The sequence below is a fragment of the Hydra vulgaris genome, chromosome 14, assembly GCF_038396675.1.
Source record: "Hydra vulgaris chromosome 14, alternate assembly HydraT2T_AEP".
Lineage (NCBI taxonomy): Eukaryota > Metazoa > Cnidaria > Hydrozoa > Anthoathecata > Hydridae > Hydra > Hydra vulgaris.
In genome coordinates this window covers 25955623-25982125 of record NC_088933.1, presented here as the reverse complement: position 1 = coordinate 25982125, position 26503 = coordinate 25955623, and the positions used below count along the sequence as shown (strand labels likewise).

Below are 26503 nucleotides of genomic sequence, written 5' to 3'. Positions count from 1 at the left end.
CCACAAACTATAAAATTTGAAGACTTAAATATATGTGAACCGAGCAAACATTTTTAACAAACTTTTTACTGAAATTGGAACCAATATCTCTAGAGAAATTCCTATGACCGAGAGTTCGTTTGAAGACTACTTGTGTCCTATAAATAAATCTTATTATAACAATGAGTATTCTTCTGAATTATCCCAGGACGAGCTTGATAGAGCCTTTAAATCTCTAAAAAGAAATGAAAGTATTGGTGCTGATAAAGTAAGTGGTAACATAGTTGTAGATTGTTATGAAAGTCTGAAAGATATTCTTTATAAAGTGTTTAATGCATCTATAAAACAAGGAGTTTTCCCGGATCAATTGAAAAATGCGAAAATTATTCTAATTTACAAACGAGGCGATAAAACAAATATTAACAACTATCGCCCAATTTCGGTTCTATCAACTTTTTCAAAATTATTAAAAAGAATAATATATAATAGAATATTTAAATATTTTGACCAAAATAATATATTACATACCAAACAGTTTGGCTTTAAAAAAAAAAATTTCAACTGAGCACGCAATTATTCAATTTGTTAGGGAAATCTCAGAATCTTTCAAAAAAAAAACAATATACCCTAGGAGTCTATATTGATCTTTCGAAGGCTTTCGCTACCGTTGACCATAAAATATTGCTTAAAAAGCTCGAATACTATGGAATTAATAACAATATGCTAAAATGGTTTCATAGTTACTTATCAAATAGAAAGCAATTTGTTACCTCTAATGATGGCCTTCAAAGTGACTATATTGAAATAACCTGTGGTGTTTCACAAGGTTCTATTCTAGGTCATCTTATGTTTTTAATTTATATCAATGATTTAAGTAAAGCAGCTAATCTTCGAAGTATTATGTTTGCTGATGATACGAATTTGTTCTTATCAAACAGCATTATTAATGAGCTGTTTTCTAATATGAATAAAGAACTTAAATGCGTATCTGAGTGGTTTAAATGTAACAAATTAACCTTAAACCTTGATAAAACAAAAATACATTCTGTTTCACCCTATATCTAAAAAACGTTTTTTACCAACAACCATGCCAAAGTTCTTATTGATGAACTTGAAATAAATAGGGAAACTTTTACTAGTTTTCTTGGCATTTATCTTGATGAGAATGTTACATGGAAACCGCATATTGACTACATTTGCACTAAAGTTTCTAAAAATATAGGAGTCCTCTATAAGTCAAGAAATTATTTAAACAAAACCATTTTAATCTAACTCTGTTACTCATTTATACATAGTTATATTAACTATGCAATATTGCTTGGGGAAGTACAAGCAAAAGTAAGTTGCGTACTCTTTATCATCGTCAGAAACATGCAATACGCTTAGTTTGTTTTGAAAATCGATTTACGCATTCAAGGTTTTTATTTAAAAAATAGTATAAAAGTACTTAATATTTATGAAGTGAAGTATATAAAATATTATGTTTAATGTTTCAATGTAAAATCAATCCGTCATTACACACTTTTAAAGACTTTATTACCTTAAAAACAAAAACTAAGTATACACTACGAAATGATAACTCACTCTATGAACCCTTTTGTCGAACAAAATTCAATCAATTCTGTATAGCTTATCGTGCACCAAATCTCTGGAACAAAATCATTTTACCTAATTTTGATTTAAAAAGAAATTAAAAGAATTCATTCTTTTTAATGACAATATTTTGATACACTTTTAAAAATAAGAAATTTATATAAATACGCTCTTTTGTTTTGTATTTTTTCATTTTTATTTGTTTATATTTATTAATAGCTTAAGTTGTATTTTGTTATAACAATTTATGGTTCTGGCGACAAGATCATTAGATCTTCTATCAGATACCAAGTTTTTATTTAAACTTTCTTTTTGTTATTTTATTTTTAATCTTAATGATGTGGTGATTATATTCTCTATTATAATTTATTAAAAGTATAAAAACTCCAATATTTGTAAATGTAAAACTTTATATTAAAAAAAAGAGTACAATTTATACATACAAAATGTATGTATGTATGTATGTATGTATGTATGTATGTATGTATGTATGTATGTATGTATGTATGTATGTATGTATGTATGTATGTATGTATGTATGTATGAATGTATGTATGTATGTATGTATGTATGTATGTATGTATGTATGTATGTATGTATGTATGTATGTATGTATGTATGTATGTATGTATGTATGTATGTATGTATTTATGTATGTATGTATGTATGTATGTATGTATGTATGTATGTATGTATGTATGTATGTATGTATGTATGTATGTATGTATGTATGTATGTATGTATGTATGTATGTATGTGTGTGTGTCTGTATGTATGTATGTATGTATGTATGTATGTATGTATGTATGTATGTATGTATGTGTATATATATATGTATGTGTGTAAGTGTGTGTATATATATAAGTGTTTACATGCAAACAATAAAAAAAAAGTTTCTCAGAACTGAACACATTTTTCAAAACAGCAATTTCTTAGTATCTACGTCTTTATTAAGAAGAAGAAAAAGAAAAGAAGAAAAAATGAAGTGTTATTTTATTAAAACTGAAAAACGAACATTTCGACGAAAGGAGAAAAGATTAATAATTTCTTAAAAAACTGAAGATTTGGATGTTTAACAACTAAAAATAATTGTGAATTTGAACAAAACTAATAACCGGATATAAAAACTCGAAAAACAAATTTCTAAGTAAAGATACACAAGTTCTGCAAGTAAACATTTTCACCACAAACAAGTTATAAAGATAAAAATGTAAAGATAAAAATGTAAACTATATTATCGAAATATAATAAGTAAAAGCTAAAAAAAAAAATATATATATGTATATATATATATAGAATACTTCAAAAAAAAAGCAGTAGATATTGTTCATTAAGCACAGCTTACTTTTTCAAAAGTCATTACACAAAAAACACTTTTCAAAAGTCACTACACAGCAAAAGTAGTGACTTTTAAAAAGTCACTAATTTTGCTATGAAGCAAAAGAAAGCAATTCAAAAGATGCCATCATTGAAAGAGAAATTTACGAAATGAATGAGAGCTTGAACTTTCAAGAAGAAAATATAAATAAAAAGTTGGAAAAAATTACAACAAACTTGGGGTACGATATAAACTAACTATCTCACGCAGAAACAATTTAAGGATCCATAGTGTAAAGGAAAAAGAAGGTGAAAGCTGGGATGATTGTAGAAACTCTATAAAAGAAATAATTAAACAGCTGTTTTAAGCGAGCGCATTTTTTTTCAAGTTTTTATTTTCTAAAATCATTATGATTTATGAAGCAATAGACTTTGAAACGCGGCGTCTGAATATCTTCGAAATTGCTAATAAATCTTTACCGATCAATCATTATGACTTTAGCTTTTTAAACGAAAAATACTCCGATTCTGCATATTTTGATATGCAGAATTTTAAATTTGAACTAAAATCCACTGTAAATAACTTTACGGTAATACACATAAACATCAGAAGTTTACTTATTAATATAGACAAATTAAAAAACTTTCTCCTTGAATGAAGACATACTTTCAGTATGATCTGCCTTAAAGAGACTTGATGGTCTGACAAAGCAGCAGAAACAAACTCTGACCTCCAAATTCCAAACTCTAAATTATTTTTTAAAGAAAGATCAGTTTTGCAAATGAGGAGGAGGAATTGTGAATTATATACAAATTGTATATATCTAAATATTAAGATAAGATATGATCTTTCAAACTCTGATGGCGATAGTGAGGTCTTCACAATGGAAGTTATTAACACTGCCTCAAAGAACTTTCTAGTTTCTACGTGCTACAGACCACCTGATGGTGATAATTGTAAATTTTCAAATTATATGAAACATATAATTACAAAAAATAGAGAAAAATAATTATAAATAACAGAAAAAGTTATTCATAATTGGAGATATAAACATAAATATTTTAACGTACAACAAGCATGCTAAAAATTTCTATAATCGGAGATATAATTGGAGATATAAGCATAATTGGAGATATAAACATAATCTCCATAATTGGAGATATAAACATAACCTCCATAATTGGAGATATAAACATAAATATTTTAATGTACAACAAGCATTACTAAAAATTTCTTTGATTCAACCTAATGTCTTACCCATTATCAACAAACCTACCAGGGTAACTTCCAAATCTATTACTGCTATTGACAATATTTTAACAAACAAATACAAGATCCTCCTCTAAAAATTGGAATAACAAAAACAGGTATTTCAGATCGCTTTCCAATATACTTCTCTTTGTCACAAAATTCCACAAAATTAATAATTCAAAAACCTTATGTTATAAAAGAATTATCGATGAAACGTCTATTCAAAAATTTAAGGACTTGCTATCGGCAACAAATTGACAAAAGATCTACCAAGAATGTGATCAAGGGAACAAACACTGCCTACATTAACTTTATAAATTTATTAATCCTACAATATACTAAAAATTTTCCAATTCAAGAAAAAGGTATACTTAAAAAAAATATTTAAAAAGTATAAGCAAAGCGAACCTATCCCTCTACAAGCAATACAAAAACCTATTTGAAAAAATAAAAAATAAAAACACAAAATTTTATATTATTCTAATCAAATACAAAAATTTAATGGTGACTTAAAAAAGACATCGGACAATATGAAGGAAATAATTGGTAAAAGTAAATTTAATGTTAACAAAATGCCTTCCAGAGTAATAATTAATGAATTAATGAAAAGTGAATCAAACAACAAGCGAGATATTTCCAATGAATTTAACAACTACTTTGCTAACATTGGTGCTGACCTTGCATCGAAAAATCAATGCCCAAATAATATATTTAAAAGTTACTTAACAGGCTCACACTGCTCTTTAAATTTCGATGAAATAAATCACGAACTTGAAATAGTTATTAAATTACTTAAAATTAAGTCCCCAGGAATCGATGATATCTCTTGCAAAGTAGAGTCAGATGTTTTTGAGGAGATACGTAATCCAATTTACCAAGTATTTAATTCATCAGTTTCAGCAGGTATTGTACCTGATAAACTAAAAATCTTTAAAATTATACCAATCTATAAAACATAAACACAAGAATATCAAAGAACATAGGTTTACTTTACAAGACAAGACCATTTTTGTCACAAAAAAGTCCAAAACTTATCTACATTTCATTCATACATAGCTATCTCATGTATGCCAATATAACATGGGGCAGTACCCACAAATTTAAAATACAACCACTTTACTTACGTCAAAAACACGCTTCAAGACTAGTATACAACAAAAACAAATTTACTCATGCTCAACCTCTATTGGAACAAATGAACGCACTAAATATATTTTAAATAAATATTTTCCAAAATATACTTTTCATGTTTAAATATAAACTAAGTCTGGTTCCAGAACATTTTACAGCACACTTTTTTAAAAACAATATAAATAAATACAATACAAGAGCAACAGACAACTTTAAGATTTTAAAACAACTAGACTCTCAAAATTCTCAAATACATATCGTGGTCCCTATTTATTTAACAACTTAGTTTCCAGAAACGAATCACTATTAAACTTAAACAACGAACACTCTCTGAAAAAAAAAGCTAAAAAATGCAATAATCAAATTAAACAACTGTAATAGGGTTTGCAATTCCGTGCTATATTTAAAATGCCGGGATTTCGGGATTACATTTACCTATTCCCGGGATCCCGGGATTTCGAAATACCTGTTTTTGAAAGATTTTAACATATTATTTTATAAAAATTTTAAGGAAATTAATAAGACATTTACAGTATGCTTAGAAAAAAACTTACAAATTTCAAGGAAGTTCTTTGGTTTGTTAACATTATACATACTTAATTATTAAATTATTTTATCGATAACGTCTCACGTCGAGTTGGTATGCTGGGCAAATGTGCTTTTTTTATAGCTTTATTAAGTTCGTCTGAGATTCTTTTGCTGTTTTTAAGAGCAAAAGAAATAGATTCAGATGAAGAGTCAGAAGAATCAGAAACAATTTCGAGTAGTGCCTCATTTGAAACAGAAAGTTCAACTTCTGATTCAGACTCATTAGCTGTTAATGATGTAGCTGGATTTGTAGCGTCTAGCCTTTCAAGTAACTCAACTATTAACTTGCGACATTTTATAGAAGTCGGAACTGTTACTAGCTCTATTTCAGATTCGGACTGAATGTTGGTTCTACCATTGTGCAGATACTAAAGGATCCCACTTGCATCGGTACGCCTTTGTTGCATTCGAAGAACGAGAGATGAATGCAACTTTTGACTTATAACATTGTTAGCATCTTTAGGTTTTTTTAACATAAAAGTTATGGCAACATCGGCTGTAAACAAATTAGCATCCCGACGGCAAAGGGCCTCAACTGTTGCTTTTACTGGAAGAAGCGCATAAATGATAGCAGATACAGTTTTAAGCTCAATATTAGATAAAGCCAAAGATTCACCTTCCGGTAGACTTATGTCTATTAATGCCTTTTGTATACAATTTTTTAATAAATAGACGCGTTGAAGCATTAAAAAAAAACTATTCCATCTTGTCTTGCAGTCTTTAATTAGAGCTATTTGTTTCCCAAATTCAGCCGCAACATACTTCTGCAAGATATCGTTTTTTTTGGTGATTGTCTGAACATTACTATTACTTTTCGTACTTTTCTGATCACTGGACCACAATTTACCTCAGTAACATCAAATTCGTTTCCTCGATGCCAATTATGACTAGCATCAAGATCAACCAGTTTATCGTTGTCAGAAAAATCATCATCCTCGCAAGAGTTACTCTGTGAAAAATCGTCTTCTATATCTGATTGTTCGTCTTCGTCGAATTGCTGATCTATTTCTCTTTTTATATCCTGCTTTTGATATAGTACTTCAATAACGGCCAGTTGCATACCATGGGCAAAACGTAACTGTTGATTTACAGGTAATATTCTCCCAACTTTTTTCATCACACTTGCTCCGTCAGTCATTATACCAACAATATCTTTTCTCAAATCAGGTCCATGTTGTACAAGCTTTTGTTCTAATAGCTCAATACACTTATTTGCAGACATTGATCCCGTTATACGAATTAAGCCTAAGCTCCAGAACTGATAATTTCGTACATGTAAATTAATATTCATGTAGCAACGGTTACGCCATTCATCAAAAGATAAAGAAAATCTTTCTCCTACACCGAATTCAGGTTTTTTTTTGCTAGCTATTTCAGTAATAAAAAAACTCCTTATTTTTTTGCTGTAATCTACAACCATTTTACGCACAGTGTTGACTGTTGTGGGTAAACTTTTGAATCCTGTAGCTATAAGACCTGCACGTATATCACTAGAACGGCATATCACGTCGAACGAAATCCCATCAATGGCTGTTAATCGTTCAAGTGTAGCAGGAAGTGATTTTTCTTCTCGCTCCAATATCGGAAAATAATTGGTTAACGTTTTTTTTTTTTATTGGTGGTTCATCTCGTGTGTTTACTGAAATAGTAGTTAGTGTGAGGTTAATTTTATGGACGGAAAGTAAGTGCGTATGGAGACCTTTCGTTGAACCACCTCCAATTTTTAAAATTTTTATGCAGTCAGTAGACTTACACATTGCTGTTTGCCCTTTTTCTTCTCTTAAAAAATGTTTCCAAACAGCAGAAGTACTTTTTTTGTCATATTCCATGTACGAAGCCATTATAATTTTAGAAAATTTACTGTTCAAAAAACCAGCAATTTTATTTTTTATTAAAACTTGTACTTTAAAATAGTCACAAACAGATAACGTCTATTCGAGATAAAAATTGTCAGAAACTTGAATAAATGCGACTAAGCACCAAAAATTTTTAAGAATGTAATTGCAATCCAATTTCAATTGTTATAACAACTTTAATCCAATTATTCAAAAACATAACTGCAAGAATTTCGAAATTGGTAAGTTCGAATTTCAATGCAATTGAACGAAAAAAATAATTCAATTTAAAAATTTTCAACTGAAAACGATTTCAAAAAAAATCCCGGAATTAAATGCTTAATCCCGGGATTTCGGGATTGTTAAAATCCGGGGAATCCCGGGATTTCGGGATCCCAGGATCCCGGTATTCCCAACCCTAAACTGTAAGAAATTTTTTTAAATTTGAATAAATAAATAAATGTAACTTAACTTTTAATACAAACTGATAAAAAAAAATAATATTAATAACAAGGTATATATGTAACACATACATATATACCACGAATGCAACTGATTTTTTATGTGTATAACACGTCTAAAAAATAGGTACTCGATGACAAGACTGACTTAAGTCTTCTACGAGCTTCCTATGACTACAAATAAGTATTTCTTTTTATCAATCTTACACAAATTTTGTTTTAATCATGTTTATACACTAACATTATTTTGAAATTTGGTAAATAAACTTATAGTGAAACATCTAAACTCTCCTCCGAAAAATCAGCACATTTATTTTTATTTATTGTATTTTTTATTTTAATTGGAGTAATATAGAGATATATTTCTCGGATTATTTTTACGTACACGTTATTATATTGTTGTAATTGGTGTTTATTTTATTCATGTCTCGGAGTTGTAAGCAACTATATATTTATTTATTTTTATATATTTCGAACTTTATATTTATGATTTAAATTTGTATATCTTTACTGCCAATCAGTGATTGGTTACTTGTAATTACTTTGTAGTTGTAAAATAAACATGTATATATAAAAAAAAACCTAGGGGTAATATAAACATGTTGGCTGGGTATCGATAAGGTTGTCACAAAAACATCTTAAACATAAGTACCTCCATAAAGTATATGTTTAATTAATATGTTTGATTATAAAATGTTGTCTTCTGATCACAAGAAGTTTGTCTCCTGGAAGCAAAAATATAGTTTAATCAATCAATTATTTATTTCTGAATTGGAATTTTACATTCAAGGATGATTACAAAAAGTAAATTTACTAATATAAAGTAAACACCTACTAATGTTAATAATATCTAATTAAAATAATTATAATGCTAATTTTCAAAATTGGAACAATAATAAACTTTAACATAAAAATAACGATGTTGATAATAATAATAATAATAGTGATAATAATTATAATAACAATAATAGTAATAATACTAATAATAACAATAATATATATATACAAGCAGTAAGCAACCCGTAATACGGGTTATTAGTAATTAAATAATTGCTTATAGTTAACGAAAAAAAAATACTACGTTAACATCAATAAGTTCTTTTTAAAATCTGCTACACACAGCAGGTAGCATAAAAAGAAAGCCAAGTAAAGCCTGCATACATCTAAAAAAAGAAATGAAAAATAATTACAGTTTTTAATTACAAAAGTATCATTTGCATTTTATTGTTAGTAGAATATAGCAGATAATAGTATAACAGAAAATATAAAGAATTAAAAAAAATAGCTATAACAGCCCAGCTCTATCAACACAAAACACAGAAACAATAGCGCATAGCATAAGATATTTGTAAGCACACATTACAGTCATTACTATGTCTTTCCAAAATAATTAAAAAAGAGAAGATTATAAAAAGGCTGGACAACCTAACGTAAAAACACGGCTAAATAACACCACAAAATAATAATACGATGTTTTATCAACTAAAATACTTGAACTAAAAAGATTTTATTTGTTTCAATATGGAACAATTATGGTTAAAAAATTTGAATAATTATATCATAAAATAGCAAGCAACTCGTAAAATATTTTATATACATGGTCATTATCAATTATGATATTAAGAGATACGTAAGACCTCAGTAATTACATGTTTTATTGATGCTCCCTGTACTAATTCTCATTTAACTCTCATCTAAGAGAGAGAAAGAGAGAGAGAGAGAGAGAGAGAGAGAGAGAGAGAGAGAGAGAGAGAGAGAGAAAGAGAGGGAGAGAAAGAAAAAGTTTCCAAAGCAGCATATTAAAAAAAGTAAAAGACACGCAAATAATATTAATTGGTTTTATTTAATAAATAATATTAACTAGTTTTAATAAGTTACCAGTAAACAAAACTATTTTTACCTTTATTATTTGAAGTTCCAGCTTCTCTCTAACTGTTGACTAATGACTAATAGAGTAAATTTCATATCATTAAATTTACAAAATTAAAACCATGTTTCAACAGCAATTAATCAAGTGGTGACAAAAGCAACTAAAAAAAAAGAACATAATTATGTTTGGATTTATAAAAAAATCTAAAATCATTTTTATTTAAAACAGTTATCAACTGTTACTATAACTAGTAAAAATCATTTTTAGTATTGTTCTAAAGTGTTTAAAACCAAATAAACAAACATTAACACTGCTTGACACTGAATACTGGCAAGTAAGTTTTCTGCTTGCCGAGTAGCATATTTTACATTTCAACAATAACTAATTTCACCTTGACTAGCTTTATCTCTTTCATTTGAACAACAATTACTTTTGCCTATTAGAACTTACATAAATAAATTCTTCGCCTATTAATAGCCATTTCAACTTCACTATATTCTTTAAACATACTACCAGTAGTATTACTACTGTTAGAATTGGATAATAAATAAATGTAAAAGAATCTTAATAATTGTGATCTTTTCTAATTAAAGACTATATTTTAACCTAAGATTAATTGAAATCTATATCTTTTTTTAAGTATATAAACTGAAAAATTTCTTTAATTAAAACTACTATATTTTAAAGAGCTAAATTAAACAAAGCTATAGGACTTGCTACATTGTTGATGGCAAAACTACAACACAGCTTGGTCTAATATTATGATCATTTCCAAGGTCGTTTACATGTTTGTGTAAGGTATCATACTGCTTGCTTCTCTTTTTAGGTCAATTGTCTAATTAAAAGTCTATAATTGTAATATTGAGATAATGTAGCATGATTTCTAACCAATGTAGCACATTCAGGGTGGTGAACCAATTGATAATGCCAACCAGCATCACCCCTTGGAAAAAATAGAGAATAAACCATAGGATCTAAGTTGGCAGACATACTTGATATAGTTTTGAGAGGATGACCTCTTGGGTAAATAACAACTTCCCTGGAAGCAGGTGGAGCACCATCTTTGCCAAGAAATACAACTGCAACATCATATAAAAGGAGATTATGGCAACGTCTATCTTGCTCTTCAAGTTAAGTCATTTTTATAACTGAGACTGAGCAACCTTCTATAGCTGTTTGGCGAATTTCTTCATCTTCCACTTCAGGTATGTTTTTAAATGCAGGAGATATTGGGTTCCCTTCACTAATAAAATTTTGCAATCGAAACATTTAACCATTTAAACAAAGATTATTACCACATTGTCGCATTCTAAAATTTACTACTGAAAGTGGTTCATAAATGTATAGTTGACAATATGTCGGCGGAACATCTTTATCTGGCCTAAAATTACATATACAATACATTGCTCTTATGACTTTAAAAAATATACATCAGCTAGGAGATATTTGAAAAAAAATTAACTTAGCTTTAGATTTATCAGATTATAAAAAATGTAATGAATAAGTAAAACATTACATCTCAAAAAATGAAAGTCAATGTACCTTATAGAGAAAAACTGTTGTGATTTACCAAAGTAGCAGTTGTTAAATAATATTATTATATGTTAGCTTTAAGAAAATAATTTATGCTGGTACATCATGATTCCAAATTATTTATAGCAAAATCATATAATAAACACTGCTAAAGACAAAAAATCAAATTGAGATAAAATAAATTGCATATATGACAAAATAATTTGTCTAGGCTTTTAGTAAATGATTTAAGGCAGTGAATTTTTAATTATAAAATTACCTGTTTATCATTTTTAACAATAGCCACCAAACGAGGGTAAGCCAAATGTCTATCAACTCAAAAGATAACAAAAAAAAACAACATCACAGCAACAACACACAACAATAGCACACGTCATAAGTTAATATAATACGCATATAACATAACTTAAGTAACATAACATTCATATATAACAGAACATAATATACAACATTACGCAAAGTGTTATTAAAATACATTATTATGCATGTTTAGAATAATTAATAATAAAGACTTGAAAACACCCAGACCTAAAGCAGTAACAGGTTGACACTAAACACTATTGTGTAACTCTCTGTTATAAGTACATCACTTGGCTGGCAAGGTCGACAAATCTTGCTCTACACGTTTACCAAGTTGTAGCACTTTGAAAACATGGAAACAACATAATATAAACATATGTACCAACTATAAACACAATAAATGTGTTTGAATATGTTAAAGGTTGAATATATACCTCTTATATACATATTTAAACACATTTATAAAACAATTATATAACACGTATTAACACATACACAAACAATAAAAAGCACTTAACATTATTATAAAAAAACATTGATAAAACAACTATAAAGCACTTATTACCACATACACATACTTATCAAAAAAGCAAACAATAAACATGTGCTAACAAAAATTTTAAAAATGAAGCGAGAGAATTAAAAAAGATTCAAAGTAAACAAATTAAATATATACAAACAATACTTTTTACCTTCATTTTTCCTCATAACAAAATTTAACCTTTACATACAATAACACGTGACATGCCATGTCAGCGTTGGCACAAAATCTAAAAAAGAACAAAAATAGTTAATAGCATCACAGAAATTTCAAAGTAGTAATAACCAATTTTAGGGAAATAGCATTAGTATAACTTTTTTGTTGCATAAAAAAAATTAGGCCTCATCCATGCCCCTATTTTCTTTTTAAAAAATGAAATATAAGCTCAATAAAAACAAAACTGCTAAAAAAAAGAAAGAAAAAGCAAAGCTAAAAGAAAAACTAAAGCAAACAAAATGTAAACAATTTTTAAAATTTAAAGAAGTGACCCTTTCTACTTTAGATTTAAAAGAATGTTATATATAAATTGCTATTTTCTATACTTCAATTATAATATGATCTTAAAGATAATTATTTATCTTAATATCATTCTTTATCTAATATATCTAAACTAATAAATAATAATTAAATTCAAAAGGTATAAAATTTCAACTCGCTTTAGAGATCTTTCTCCAATGACCGCATGCATTTAGAGAACCCACTCTTTCAAAGCCTAGTAACTAATGAAACGACGTTAAACATTAAACATTTATGTAGCAATTATATTATATATATATACATATATATATATATATATATATATATATATATATATATATATATATATATATATATATATATATATATATATATATATATATATATATATATATATATATATATATATATATATATACACACACATTATATATAAACTATGATGCTGCCGCGACTCTAAGGATATATATATATATATAATTTCCTTGGTACAACAACTCGATTATGATTAATAACAACTCTGTAAACATGAATTTTCGAATAATCTAAATCTTAATAAATTATAAACAATTACACTTAAATAAAAATGTATGAAAATGATTAATGCTATATTAAATATAGAAAAACAAACATATAATTACACAATTATATCATAAACCACAATTCCATAAAGGTTGTGAACTACCACGACCAATGAAAGGTCGTTACTTCTGTAAGAAAACACTTGGTTAAGAAAAGTCTGGAAACTACTTAAAAACTAAGAAATAGTGTATTTAACAGAATACAGAACCGTAACTAATATCGAACAATAGGCGTAACTATGCACGCTAATAATAATAATATTCACTGTGCTATTTATATTAAGAAACAAAAGCAGTGAGTTCTAGTAATAAAACTACCTATTAATCACTTTTAACAACAGACACTAACATAAAGATAAGCCAAAGGTAACAACATTACGCAAAAAATTATCAAAGGTAATGTTATGTATTTTCAGAATAGTTATAATGAAAGCTAGACAACACTTACACCTAAAGCAGTAACACCGCTTGACTGGTAAGGTTGACGAATCTTGCTCTATATCTATATCTCAAATATATTGTGTTTTATACTTATACTAACTATAAAACACATTATTTTTTTTAATATTATATAACATATTTAAAACACCTCATTTAACAATCCTGTGCACTCTATATAAAATACCATTCATACTATTACAAAAACACATTTATAAAACAACTATATAACATATATCACCACATACACATATTTATCAAAAACTTTTTTTACTTTGAGCATAATATAAACATATATGCAAACCCTTAACAACTATAAAACAACATTTATTAGCATCAATTATTTTTAATGTAACAAAGAATGCAGACTACAATTCCCAACAATATAATGAAAAAGTTGAAACCATTTAAGAACAAAATTAAAAATTTCTAATAAATACATATTCAGATACCTTAAAATGAAGCATAGCACAACATTCTTTTGACAAATTCCAGAAGAATTTTTTTAAATTTTTTTATTCCTTATTATTTTTTCTAAGAATATAAAATATACATATAGATATAGAGAAATATAAAATAGATTGAAATAAATGCAAACTTATGTATATAAACTTACATGACCACAAACAATAGTTTTATTTTATTTAACTTTTCATATAAAATACATAATTAAAATTTTAATCTCATTATTCTTTCTACAAAAAATAATCTTAATCTATAAGAAAATGAATTAAACTTACAAAATAAGCCATCAGCTTCTCTTAACTGCTCTAGAAAATAAAGCAATGCTTGCTTGAAATGTTCTAAAAAGACTAACGACAAAACTGAAACAGTTTACTATAAAAGAAACATTGTACTAAAAAAACTATTTTACCAGTCATTTTAGTTCTAACTTCTTCTAAAAAATGAAAACAGGCTATAAAAATTAGAAAAATAAAAACAACCAACAAACAAACGATTATTTAAATTTTTATTTTAAACAATGAACAATATCAATTCTTCTTGAAAATAAAAATATCTCAGCTCTAATTTGCTTGCTGACCTTACTTGAAGGACCGCATGGAACACGTAACCGCGCTGAAAAAAGTCTAGAAAGTACTTAAAAACTAAGAAATAGTGTATTTTACATATATATATATATATATATATATATATATATATATATATATTGGCATTTTAGAAATTCTAAGATACTAATGACTAAAAAGTTGAATTCTTTCTTTGGAAACATTTTTTGTCTTTATAATTTCCATTTAGCTCTATAGTAAATGATATAAGCCTCAAATATATAATTTTTTTAGCTTTTATGTGAATCTTATAAAACAATTAGCAATATTAACTTTATAACCAACACATGCTACGGGGTAACAAGCACATGTTAAAATCTCTATGCTGCGGCCAAGGTAGCATCATGGATTTTTGTCTACCTCCCTCTAATAAATATTTTACAAAAAAATGATCTTAAAAATATAAGTTTTTAGTTAAATACATCAAAAGCTACTTTAAAGAAACAATTTTGATATTTCGATTTTGGTTTGTCTTTCCAATCCATGTTTTTGAATTACATAATCACACAATGTATGATTGTGTTATGTCACGGTATGGTATGTACACATAAAGTTCTGTATTACAGGACTGTAGCCACAAAACATGGATTGGGTGGGCAATAAAGCTTTCCATATGCTCTAAGACAAAGCCCTGCAGAAGTTGAATGAAAATTTCTCTGCTGAAACCATACACTGCTTCAATTTTGAGGTTTTAGGTTGACCTAAATGGTACTCAAGATGTTTCAAAAGATATCAATACTTTGGGTGGGCATGAGATATATTCCATTGAAAACAAAATAAAAAGCGTTCCTTTTTTGGATTTATACACTTTTTTAAATAATCGCTTTGCAAAAGAAATTTTAACTCAGTAGCGGATCATGCGTTTTTTTGGTGTTTTAGATACCAAATTATAAACATAGAGTAAACTCCAAACATTTATATGTTTATACTAGTGTCAAAACAAGGAAGTTTTGTCAAAATATCAAAATATTTGGAGCCTGGGAACTAAAAAAAACATATAAATGTTTGGATTTTATCTTATGTTTGGAAGTTAGCTTTCTCAGACAAAACAAAAACACAGAATCCACCCTCTGTCTCAACTATCTATAAACTAAGAATATCACTAGAATGAAACAACACATTTTTTATTCATGATTACTTCTTTATTTTACAATAATCCAATATTTAGTACTGTATATAAAATTATTCACATCCTCATACTAGAGTAGGTTACGGCCGTTTTACGAAGCTTTTCTCCATGGCATTTGCTCAGCTCCGAAGCTGCAAATCTTTTCATAGTCTTGTTAATGTTTTTGTGCACAGCTTCACAGCTTTGCTCACTGAAAATACCCAAGGGTTTGTTTTTTCTTTCAAGAAACATGACGAGGTGTGACTGTATGATGTGAAATTTTTAACCTAGACAGATCTTGTGTGTCGTGTATTCTATCAGATACTTATGCAAGTTGCACATTTCAGAGACAAATTCCTGAATATCTCTGCTGAACTCAAGAGATAGCTTCATTCCAAAACATCCTTCTGTCACTAAAATGAACAAATTCTAAGGAATTATGTTTATAATTACTTATAAACTATAAGTGAAAAAGTAATTAACTGATTGCATACCGATTTTGAACTTCCTTTAAGTCTCAATACAAGGTATCATCAGAAGTGGAGCTATAGTTATGAGTTCATCCAAGCAAGAAAGTACTTTTTGACAGTTAGGTCCATCAAATCCTCCTCCATTGTAACCGTGTCTAGTTACAGTTTTACCAATTAGGAATTTTTAATTGACTCCTCAGCCATCAAAACATCTGTTATTTGTGTAACAATATGTTCAAACAAATGTAATTCAGGAGGAGGAACTATATCAATAACAAGAGTTTCTCCAGATTCTTCAATTAGGCATGGTCAAACAACATTTTTATAGCTTTTCATATCCTTATTAAGTTCCCCATCCTCAATAAATTTCTGATACCAACTAGTCAAACTTTAAAAAGTCCTCAACTTTCCATTTTTGTCATTTTTTTCACCTTCACAGTAACAGCAAGCATACTTTCCCCCATGTGCCTTTAAGTATTAGTATTAAAAAAGACTTTAAATAATAAGTTAAATGTTGATAAAGTAATAAAAAGCAATAACTTTTTATAAATTATTATGCAATTACACAAAATAAATAATGTTTAACTTACAGAAATGCCCAGTAAGCAATTAATAAGCTTTAAGTCAGCTGCTACTGTGTATTTTAGCTCATTTAGCTTAAGTAACTTAATAAGCCTCTCCAAATTATAGTTACTTTCTTTTACTCCACGTACAAGATCCAAAATAAGAACTGTATTGACCCCTGTATTTTTCATGTTTCTTTTCTCTGATTGTAGCTCTTCTGGGTTGAAGATGTTCATTATGACTTTCAGTGAGCCTTGACCTCCATCAATACCAACTCTTATTAAGCAATTGTAGGGGTTAAGTTTTCTGTGTTCACAAATCTTTTTTATTAGTTCCCACGGTTCAGGAACAAATACAACATCTTTTTGAATTTTATTAACAACCTTGTATTTTCCTTTGTTGTGTGTTTGTTGAAAGCTGCATAAAACGTTTTTATAAAATTCATTTAACTGGAAAGATTTGTCCTTAATAATTTTTGAGGCATTAGGTTCAATACCTAGCAAAAAATACAAGAATAATTTATAAATATATAAGTAATATGAATATATGCAAAACAAAGTTCATGTGCATTACTGTTACCTCCGCGACCCAAATCTTTACGTATTTCAGTCATTATACAATCCATTGCTGACATGGGAAGATCCATTTTCTTTTTTATACTAAATAATGTATCTGAAGATATTTCTAAAATAGGTTTATGCACATCTCCAGAGTAGAGAGCAACATGAAGGGCTTTACCACCTACAAAAAATATATGAAAAACGTTCTATTCACTAATGTTTAACTTTAATATAAATGTATTTTATAAAATTATTAATAAATATAGATAGGTAAAGAAATATAAATACACATTTACCTGTTGCTATAGTTAATTCGTTATTTTCAGATGTTTTATGCATATCTTTTAGTACAGAGGAAATAACTTGTTGGGAGGTTTTTGAGTCTTGAGAAAGAATGAGCTTATGTAGATTTTGCACTATTTCAGATTTTGTGCAAGGGTGTCTGATACCTTTACCTACCTTTTGGCAGCAATCTGTGCAAAAAGATGTGTTATTTACATCTGAGGACTTATGCTTAAAACCAAAATCTTCAATAAATTCAGAAAGATTGATTTTTCTATGACTCCTTTTCTCTTTTGCAATACAGCAAATTGGGCATGTGCATAAACTAGTATCCTGTAACCTACCTAGTTTTTGTAATAATACTCTTTCAATCTTCCACATATCTTCTATGTTTTGAGAGACATACCCTTCATTCTCAAATTTTTTAATATAGTATTTCATATACGTTTATATATATATTTACATTTTCATATATCGTCAATACATTAGCATTAATGACAAACTTTTATTTAACCTTTTTTAAATGAAGACATTTTTTACAAGTTGAACAAACTCCAGATGGTAGAGAATTGATTTCCATACAAAAGCCTGGATCCACATATAGAATAATGAGTTCTTGTAGAGCTGGGTTATTTTCTAATTTATGACATTTTACGTCTTTATTTAGACAGCAGAAACAAACTATATTCCTGTTTTCTTTATGAAACCTTTGTCTTGTTAAGCTCATTTCGACACAATAATGGGAGTTTTTTAATGAATCTTTAGTATAATTTTTATATTAATATCTAAATGCAATATAAATTTTCAAACAGTTCTAATGCAGAGACCTTTTCAGGTGTAAAATAAAGCTAAAAATAACAACAAAGGCATTTTTATATAGTTGAGACAGAGGGTGGATTCTGTGTTTTTGTTTTGTCTGAGAAAGCTAACTTCCAAACATAAGATAAAATCCAAACATTTATATGTTTATGTTTATGTCAAACAAGGATGTTTTGCATATTATTGGGTTGATTGGAGCCTGGGAACAGTAACAACCCTAATTTTTTGCCCCCCTTGCCCCAAACGTGGGAGCAACGAGTAAGAAAAAAAAAAATTTTACTATTCTTAACTAAGGTCATTATTTATAAAAAATTTTAAATTTTGTGCAATAATTTTATAGCGTTCAAAAATGATGGCCATTTAAAGTTTTGACCCCCCTCAATTTGAGGGGGTTACAATTTTAAGATTGACATAATCCTTGAACTATAAAAGATTTTTTCATAAAATTTGAAATTTTTAAATTAATATGAATTTAGTTAAGAATAGTTTATAACAAAAATTATGAACTTGTTGCTCTCCACTTTAGGGCAGGGGGCAAGATTTAAAGGCCTTTTTAGTTCCCAGGCTCCAAATATTTTGATATTTTGACAAAATGTTTTGACACTAGTATAAACATATAAATGTTTGGAGTTTACTCTATGTTTATAATTTGGTATCTAAAACACCAAAAAACGCATGATCCGCTACTGAGTTAAAATTTCTTTTGCAAAGCGATTATTTAAAAAAGTGTATAAATCCAAAAAAGGAACGCTTTTTATTTTGTTTTCAATGGAATATATCTCATGCCCACCCAAAGTATTGATATCTTTTGAAACATCTTGAGTACCATTTAGGTCAACCTAAAACCTCTAAATTGAAGCAGTGCATACTAAGCATATTTAAAAGAATTTGGGCATAACTTTTTTACAAAAAAAAAAAAATTGTTTTTTTGTAATTCGCTATTATAAATTAATTATTATTTGGTATTTATATTGGTATGTAGAAAATATCAAAAAATTATAATTAAAAAGTTGAATAACATTTGTTGTATGTTTTCTACTAAAGATACATTTTAACCTAAGAAAAGTTCATTTTAAAGGTAAAATAGTTTTTGAAAAATTAGGTGTCAATTTCTTAAACAAGAAGAACACAATATAAGGTACACAGCGACCAAATTTATTTTGGAGTTAATATATAGTTTAAACACTAGGAGAATCAAACCTCAACTTTGGGACGATAAAGAAGATCGCAACTTCTTGAAATGTGTCACAGTAAAATTACTCAATTTTAATATTTGGATTCGTTTGCAAAAATCAAAGAAAATAAAGTTATGAGAAAATGTGTAATCCATAAGAGTGAATAGGCATAAACATAAAGTTTAAAAAAATGAAGCTTATTGTAAAGTAGATACAAGCTCTTAGAATTTTTCGTATTGCAGCGTATTTTAATTTAAATTTAAAGAATTACTCAGCAACCGTTATTTAAAAATCACCGACTGCGAATTACTTATAAAATATTTATGCGAAATATTTCTTTTGCAAAGCGATTATTTAAAAAAGTGTATAAATCCAAAAAAGGAACGCTTTTTATTTTGTTTTCAATGGAATATATCTCATGCCCACCCAAAGTATTGATATCTTTTGAAACATCTTGAGTACCATTTAGGTCAACCTAAAACCTCTAAATTGAAGCAGTGCATACTAAGCATATTTAAAAGAATTTGGGCATAACTTTTTTACAAAAAAAAAAAATTTGTTTTTTTGTAATTCGCTATTATAAATTAATTATTATTTGGTATTTATATTGGTATGTAGAAAATATCAAAAAATTATAATTAAAAAGTTGAATAACATTTGTTGTATGTTTTCTACTAAAGATACATTTTAACCTAAGAAAAGTTCATTTTAAAGGTAAAATAGTTTTTGAAAAATTAGGTGTCAATTTCTTAAACAAGAAGAACACAATATAAGGTACACAGCGACCAAATTTATTTTGGAGTTAATATATAGTTTAAACACTAGGAGAATCAAACCTCAACTTTGGGACGATAAAGAAGATCGCAACTTCTTGAAATGTGTCACAGTAAAATTACTCAATTTTAATATTTGGATTCGTTTGCAAAAATCAAAGAAAATAAAGTTATGAGAAAACGTGTAATCCATAAGAGTGAATAGGCATAAACATAAAGTTTAAAAAAATGAAGCTTATTGTAAAGTAGATACAAGCTCTTAGAATTTTTCGTATTGCAGCGTATTTTAATTTAAATTTAAAGAATTACTCAGCAACCGTTATTTAAAAATCACCGACTGCGAATTACTTATAAAATATTTATGCGAAATATTTATATAACTACTTATAAAATATTTATACGAAATACTTATAAAATATTTATGTGAAATACTTATAAAATATAAATTACTAATAAACAAAATCATAGTCTGTTGTCATTGCACATTTAGATGCGATGAGAAAACAGCACAAAAACTAACGGAGCTGGCTAACGGAGGAATTTTAACTTAAATTTAAAAATAAAAAAAATTCTGATTCACTCCCAACAAGGGTAAAAACTCTTAAGTTAGGAGTTACTAGAAAAAAGAATAGAGTTATAGAGCAAGGAAACAGTTGACAAAAGACTTGAAAAGTTGAAGTTGTATGAGTTAGGAAAACATGAAGATGGGAGAGATTTCCACAGGATTGAGGTGAAAAAATACTGGACGAATAAAAGTTTTTAGAGCATGCAGGGACAGATACAGTAAAAGAATGAGACTTTACTGAATGATGAGTCATGCGAGAATGAGTTTTAGTTGATGGAACTAGAGGCGATAGCTGCTTTTATATCGGAGCAGTTAATATACGGAGCCTAAACGAAAGGACTAGGATATCATATACTTTCCTAACGGACTCTTAAATTCTCTGTTAGTTTAACGGAGAGATGTAAATACGGCTGCTAGTATATATGGTTAGTTAGGTCGCCAAGCTTTCCTATACAATAAAGTTGAAAAAAATTGTTCTACATTCTTAAAAATTATTTTATTTTATGATCATATCTTGTTTTTGTTAAAAATTTTAAAACTTTGCGTGTAATTATCCTATTTCATATTCGTTGTATAGTCCTTTGAGGACCGTAAGGGATTTTGTTTGTTTGTTTTTAAGCAAAGGTGGATGCTGCTTTATTTATCCTGAAACTCGGAGAATGGTCAAATAACATTATTATTTCAAAAAACAAATTAGTATTAATGTAAAATAATTGAATTTGAAAACATTTTGACCAATGGTAGGTGGCATGCATAATAAAATGGATGGGACAAATATGTCCCTCTGTCCTCAAAGGGATAGGCTGGTTTAGCGCCATCCATGTAATATATCTATGATTTAGAGCTAAATCACTCAAAATTTTTATTACAAAAAATTAAAATATGATAATAGTGCACTATGCTTTCATTGAGCTTCCGTGGCGCAATTGGTTAGCGCGTTCGGCTGTTAACCGAAAGGTTGGTGGTTCAAGCCCACCCGGGAGCGGTAAGTTTTATTTAATGTAAGAATTTCTTTTTTTTATTATTCGGTTAAGACCAACCGATGCTCGTTAATTTAAGTTTAAGAAACTTTAAGAAATTGAAGTTTAGAAAGAAATTAATTATGTCAACAATTTAATTGTTTGAAGTTTAATCAATTTTGATTATTTTTAAATTCTATCACACTCTAAGAGGGAAGGGGGGAACTAGTGGTTTTTTGACGACTGACACAGGATTTGTTACTAAAGAGTTAAGATGTTGTTACGAAGGGGAAGGGAGGAGTCAAAAATGGTCAAAAATTGTGTGACGTAATTTATGGACAACTCTCAAAAATGGTCAAAAATTGTGTGACAACTAATTTATCAACAAAGTGCAGTTTTTAAATGTTTTAAAAACGTCTTGCGTCCCACATTCCTAAGCATTATTTGTAAATTCAAATATAATGAATATTTATCAATTAAATGTCTATCAAATTCTTATATTTATGTTCAAAGTTAATAAAAATATATCTCCTAAAATATTTTACCCATTATTCAAAATAAATCAGAATAGATATCTCACCAGATTTTCAAATAACAGTTATATTCAACTCTCAAGTGAACTAAGACGGGAAACCAGGGTTTTTTTCAACAAAAACTGTACTTATGCTACAGTTGATATTTTGTTAAAAAGTTAAACAAAATGCCACATATTTGGTACCGTTGGGAAGATTTTTTCATGAATTTCTTGATGCAATTAAAATATATATTTTATAAGTAACCTACGAGATAGGATAGGCGCTAGAAAATAGCCAATATTTACTACAAAACATGTCCGCGCACAGAGATTAGCGCTCGTTTTCGGCTAAATTTTGCTTCAGAATATACGTTGAGCTTTGAGCCATACAATTAACATAGAGCACAAAAATTAAATAAAAACCATCTTTCTTTTATTTTACAATAATAAAACTTTGTTTTTTATAGTACAAAAACAAAAGTGATAACGTCACGTACTTTTTGTGCACAGTTTTTAGTCGTGTTCACTAAAAAGTAATACAATTTTAAAAATTATTTATGGTTTGGCTGCGCCAAAGACAAATGTATAGAAAAATAGTCTCGGTTGTTTTATATTTCCGCTTATGCTCGGCTATAATTTTCGGTAAATTGATTATCTAATTATTTGAGTCGTTCGTTTTGGAACTGTTTTATAGACATTGCGGGAAATATTTCAAATTTCAAAACAAAATATTTTTTACAAAAAAGTTTAGTTTTTACAAAAAAGTTTTTTAAAATCTATATTTTATTTTTGTTATGTGCGATTATTAATATGAATATTATTAGATTTATAATATCATATATAATCTTATTTGTAATTTTACATGTAATATTATATAAAATAATATGTATGATATTGCATTTATATAAATCATTAGTGTAAAACATTTACTTTTAAATTGCCAGATTTACTTTTAAATTGTGATTTGAGATGTCTATCATTGATCCAACAACATGTGGTTTTGCCAAAGTGGTTGCATACGAGCTTTTTTTATCGAGAGTAACACTGAAAGAGTAAATAGATCGCTACGATTTAATTTTTAACAAGCACTTCATGGTATACCATGAATATGGTATATCTGATGGTATATCTGATGATATATCATCAGATATTCATCGTCGCAACTTTCCAAAAATTAAAAATCAAATTCAATCTATAGCGAAATCAAGTAAAACAAATAAGAATTTGTTGGTTTCTAGGACCGAAGTAATGATTAAGAGGGACAAACGGGGGCATCTGTATTTCGTTGTCAGAGGTGAAATTCTTGGATTTGCGAAAGACAAACAACTGCGAAAGCACTTGCCAAGAGTGTTTTCATTAATCAAGAACGAAAGTTAGAGGATCGAAGACGATCAGATACCGTCCTAGTTCTTACCAAAAAAAAAAAAGTGCGGCCGTGGCGCAGTGGTTAGAGCGCTTGCTTTATAAGCAGGAGATCCAGGTTCGAAACGAGCTCTGGACAAATTTTCGCGCCACGGTAAGGAAGGAGGCGTGAACTTCCTGGTTAAATGCACTTCCGCGGTGCTCTGTGACAAGACCGTTAGGACTTCTTGGGGCACCTAAAATGAAAAAAAAAAAAAAAAAAAAAAAAAATAATACAATATTAGAATCGTTTTCGAGCAAAAGCTGGCATAAACTAGGAGAAACGGAAAAAACCCAGCACTCTTTTTCAAATTGCAAGGGTTGTATCAAAAGTAAAATCTATAAACATCTATAAATATTATTTCCAGTAATATGCATCACTTATGGGAGAAAAGCAACATTAACACTATATCAGTCAGGCGAAGAAAAATCAAAAATGGTTGCTAATGCCAAAATTCTTTTAAAAAAGGCTAATAATGAATTTTAAAAAAATTTCCATTTACTCCAATTGAGTGTTTAGCGCCATCTATTCCAAAGAGCTCCCTTGTAGCTAAACCTTCAAAAAGTGTAGTTATGGCTCAAAAAAATAGTTATGCAAGGTCATTAAAAAATTAGTTATGCAAGGTATAGACGCACATTTACAGGAAACAGCAGTTGACAGGTTATTATTTATTCGAACTAAAAAAAAATTTATTATTAATTTTTTAAACCCTAAGATCAGTAGTAAAACTATAAAGGAGGGGGGGGGGGGAGGGGCAGGCAAAAGAAGGCCCATTTTAAAGCTGATTTTAAGTTATATTAGGGCCTATTTTCAAGCTATTTTTAGGTTGTATGGTAATTTCAATTCGCATGAGTATTATTATTAAGATTTGGGTCCCATTTTGAAAATCTTGCGAGTAGGGGGGGGGGGCAAAATTTAAAGTTACGCCACTGCCTAAGAGTTCTAGTTTTTAAATTTTTCATTAGTGTCGTATTTTCATTTTTTTTTTATTTATTATATCTAAGACAAATATTAAGGTATAATAAAAAATGTTTTTAATTTAGGTTGTTTGGAACAGAAATGTCATTTTCTAAACATAAAAAACTGAGACTAAGTCAAAGTTTTGAAACATTTGAACACGCAAAACAACGAGCAAGTGCGAAGCAAAATGAAACTAGAAAAAATCATATATGTTCATATAGTTGGTTGAACAGTGAATTTTTTTTTTAATTTAATTTAATGTCTTTTTTAATTTTTAATTTAATGTCTTATGTTTTACTTTTATATGGAAAAACGATTTATCTTTATTTGTTTTTAAATACCTTTTTTTTTTAAAACCAATAAATAAATTTACATTAAGAAATTATAGTTTTTTAAATGAACCTTTTTGTAGAACCAAGTTGAATCAATTTTTTATTTCATATCGTGCACCCCATCTTTGGAATAAAATAGTGTTACTAAGCTTTGATCCTTCTATAACTCTTCCTGTTTTTAAAATTAAGTTAAAAAAATTCATTCTCTCTGTGAACAACATTCTAAAATTCTACTAAAAATGTATGTAAAATGTATTTGTTAAATCTTCAGCTTATTATATATTAAAATGTGTTATATCTTTGCATAATGTAAATACGTTAAATCTTTTATATATATATATATATATATATATATATATATATATATATATATATATATATATATATATATATACATATATATATATATATATATATATATATATATATATATATATATATATATATATATATATATATATATATATATATATATATATATATATATATATACTTTATTTTATATATATACGTTATAAATATTACTTTTTAAGGTTCCGATGATACGATCCTTATGATCTTCTTTTGGAAACCTAGCTTTATATTGTTAGTACGCTGAATTGTATTATTTGCGTAATTGTATTATGACTTATGTTTACGTATTACGACTTATGTATTACGAATTATGTAACACGACTAACATTGTAAACTTGAAAAAAGAAAAAAACGGGAAGGGGCTGTAATTTGTATATGGTCATAATTTTTGAACGCTTAAAGATAATACTATGAAACTTAAAAATTATCGATAAGTCTAGTTGAGAATAGTACAAAAAATATTATTTCACAATCGGCACCCTAAGGAATGGCTGCCAAAGCGCTATAATTCTGCTCGGTAAGCACCTTGCTGCAGGACGAGGCGAATTTGATTACTTTTATTTGCATAAATGTAAATGTCACGGCGAAAACATTTTTACTGGCAACGTGATTATAATTATCAAAAACTGGAACAACCCAAGTCTAAATCCTTAACCCCAATATCTAAACGTCGATTGACTTAACCTACAGTACAAACATCCCG

At 28.0% G+C, this 26503-nt stretch overlaps 1 long non-coding RNA gene and 1 other non-coding gene across 2 annotated transcripts; one reads left to right on the top strand and one right to left on the bottom strand.

Moving 5' to 3' along the window:
* Positions 1-16071: 16071 nt before the first annotated feature.
* On the bottom strand, positions 16072-17601 carry LOC136091202 (uncharacterized). Its single transcript, XR_010643776.1, has 3 exons — positions 17132-17601; positions 16566-17009; positions 16072-16484 (listed from the first exon to the last, which is right to left on the bottom strand). It is a non-coding gene; the product is annotated as an uncharacterized LOC136091202 (long non-coding RNA).
* A 4589-nt stretch (positions 17602-22190) lies between these two features.
* trnan-guu (transfer RNA asparagine (anticodon GUU)) lies at positions 22191-22264 on the top strand. The gene has a single exon. It is a non-coding gene; the product is annotated as a tRNA-Asn (tRNA).
* Positions 22265-26503: the final 4239 nt, after the last annotated feature.